Source organism: Cephus cinctus, unplaced genomic scaffold, assembly GCF_000341935.2.
Source record: "Cephus cinctus unplaced genomic scaffold, Ccin1 Ccin1_scaffold0020, whole genome shotgun sequence".
NCBI classification, from domain to species: domain Eukaryota; kingdom Metazoa; phylum Arthropoda; class Insecta; order Hymenoptera; family Cephidae; genus Cephus; species Cephus cinctus.
In genome coordinates this window covers 865,949-868,713 of record NW_014332768.1, presented here as the reverse complement: position 1 = coordinate 868,713, position 2,765 = coordinate 865,949, and the positions used below count along the sequence as shown (strand labels likewise).

General features: G+C 50.3%; 1 protein-coding gene across 31 annotated transcripts in view; it reads right to left on the bottom strand.

Annotated features, from left to right (window-relative positions):
• Window positions 1-2,765, bottom strand: part of LOC107265867 (protein groucho) — a 47,604-nt gene that overhangs the window by 30,265 nt on the left and 14,574 nt on the right. The window contains exon 1 of one of the 31 annotated variants that reach the window (XM_015735896.2): window positions 739-854. The exons of the other annotated variants lie outside the window; for them this stretch is intronic. The gene's annotated coding sequence lies outside the window, so the exon portion shown is untranslated. Of the gene's footprint in view, window positions 1-738; window positions 855-2,765 lie in introns of those variants that run through there. 31 annotated transcript variants of the gene reach the window in all.

Sequence of the window (2,765 nt, the reverse complement as noted above, 5' to 3'; positions counted from 1 at the left end):
GGGGGGCCTCACTTGTTGCAATCATCAAACGGAACAGTCATCGAACAGGTTGTTGTTTCAATAGTTAACTCGGGCGGCGTTGTTGGCGCTTCAGTCATTCTCATGAAAACCTCATTTCGCACGTTGACGCGGGGAATCACTGTGTACGCGAGGGATCGCTGCAGTGAGAGCTGCCGCTTTAACCCCCCTTTGACGCCTGTTGACGAAACAAAACGCCCGCCCGCAGCCACCGTACCGCAAATCGAGAGCATCGAGAAGGCAGTGATCGATAAAAATTAACGTGGCGTTGGTTTCATTGATTTTCAATGCGATGACGTAAGGTCACGTATAAACACTGGCTCGGGACGGAAGTTTAAATCGGCCGGGTCAAATTTAGACCGCACGGGAGGGGGCGGGGTACGGATACAATCGAAAAGCCTATAGGCAAGAAAGTCGTTCTCGACTTCCATTCGTTTATCGAGAACGCATTATAATTTCTCATCGACTAAGTCGCGTCCACGAGACGATGGAAACCATAGGTGGATTTTTCGATCGAATGACGCTGTACCATACTTCATTTTCTTTCATCTTCCTCAGGAAATCCACACTAATTTTCATTGCCTTCGTTATGCCTTTCGCGCTATAGCCGCGCACTGCACGTGCCATTGAAAGTCCTTGCGTGTACGAAAAAAAAAAAGATTCTTTCGCACTCGACTCGATGTTTTTAACAACGAGCCTTGCGCCCTCCCCCTTACTCACCACCCCGCCACCCACGGAACGAGAAACGCCATTCCGGCACGTCTACTTATATCAAATTGCCGATCCACTTGTATATCCCTCCGTATCTTTCAGTCTGCCCGTTCATTGATTTTATTCGAACGTAAGTCAGCCAGCACAAAGGACACGCCAGACAATGGTAATACGTGATGCACGACGATGACTCGCTGACGTGGCAACATCAACAAACTGTGTAAAGAAAAGGAAAAAGAATTATATCGACAGCCAAGGTATATAATTTTACGTGAGTGCTGTCTGTTTGTCGTTTACGAACGGAAAGGTGTCATTAGGCAACTGACTTTTGAGTCGCAACAATGCACAATTAACCGACGCGAATATACGAGGCACAGGAAAAAGCCAAAGATACGTCAAACTGCACGAGCAGCGGGGTACAGGGTTTACGTAGTATCCGAGAGTGTCTCCATCTGGCGGCGGCAAGCTTCGACATTGTCAACGCTGTCCGACGAAGCAACGAAGAGACTAGGCAAGATCAATTAGATCGAATTACGACAATAGTTAAGAAGCCCCCGTATACTCTCGATACAATAATTACACGATTGGGTAATTATCGAAGCTGCCATTAGGGTTCACTGTCCTCGAAAAACGCGCAGTACTAAAGTTTACGGCAAAGAAGGATCGCAGCGCCCGTATACCCGTAGTCGTCTAGTTGCCGAGACCGACCGTCGATGTCGCCACCGTCGCCTCGACAGCGCCGTGTCTCACGGTTCGTATTAATTGACAGTTGTCGCGCGTGTCAACGATTGCTAAAGAAGTGGGTGACCCCACGAGGACGATTTCCTCGGCCCACGCGAGCATGACAAAATGGTCGCGAGACTGAATAGAATTAAAATCGAATATCAATCGGCGCAGTAGCGAAGCCACGAGGGTTTCCTTTTTCTCTCGCGAAACATCGAAGCGTCCATTGACTGGAGTTTTCTCCTTCGCGCAAACGACGCAGCTGCACTTGTATAAACAATGCTCGGCGTTGAGCGTACGACGTGTGTGTCTGTCAGACGCACGTGGGTGGATACGTAAGCTTCTATATGCCTAACCGTGTACGTGGCATGCATGGCGTGACGTGAGCGATACTTCGTAGCGACTGCGTACAAATAATTGGGTGCACTAGGAGGCGTAGGAACGCGAGTGACTGTACAAGGCGGAGAAAGGGAGAGAATAAAGAGGACCTGTGGCCTCTGACACGAGACACGCAACGCGTGGAAATTCTTCTGTGCTCTTTTACGGCCAAGAGTGCCGCAGGCGCATGCGCACTCTAGGAACAAGACCGCGAAGTGAGCCTAATGACCAGCCGGTACAATTTTTCTAGGTTATACAACGAGACGCAGCGTCTACGAGACACGAAAAGGCGCTGGAACAGAATTTCGACGACCCGGCTATAGCGGAGTTCCAGAAACATCGATCAACTTCGATCGACCCGGTGGCCAGGGGACTCGGGCTGAATTGGCGGTAGCGACCAACGGAGTAGACAGGTTCGCGAGACGGGAAAGAGAACCGGTATACGAAATCCCTGAACTTCCTGATTGATCTCGTGGATGGGAGAGACGAGACGAGGGGAGCAACGCAAAAGGTGGTATCGTAAGGAGTGAAGAGGAGGGAAGCGTAAAGGACGACGAGAGTGACAGTGAAGAAAAAGGAAATACCAGGACGAGGTCATTCGATCTTAGGGGTGAAGGGTGCCAGCGGAGGTAACTCCGCCCCTGTTCGCATCCATTCGGTTGCCGATGGTCATTAATTGATAGCGACAACGCGGCCACTCTCGGTTATAGATAATAAGGATAATAAAACGTGAGAGAACGGGGGTAGGTAGGTATGAGGTTATTTGTTCGGTGAGCCTGTGTGTCTCACCGCTGCTGTGTATATATATGACGCAGGGTGGATGGCCAAAGGGGTTAAGAAAGGGAGGCGCGGGATTGTTGAGCTGACTGGGAAGACGAGGGGATGCGCGGAGAAGTGGGGAGGATTAGCGAGATGGGACGGTTGGATGAACTGGG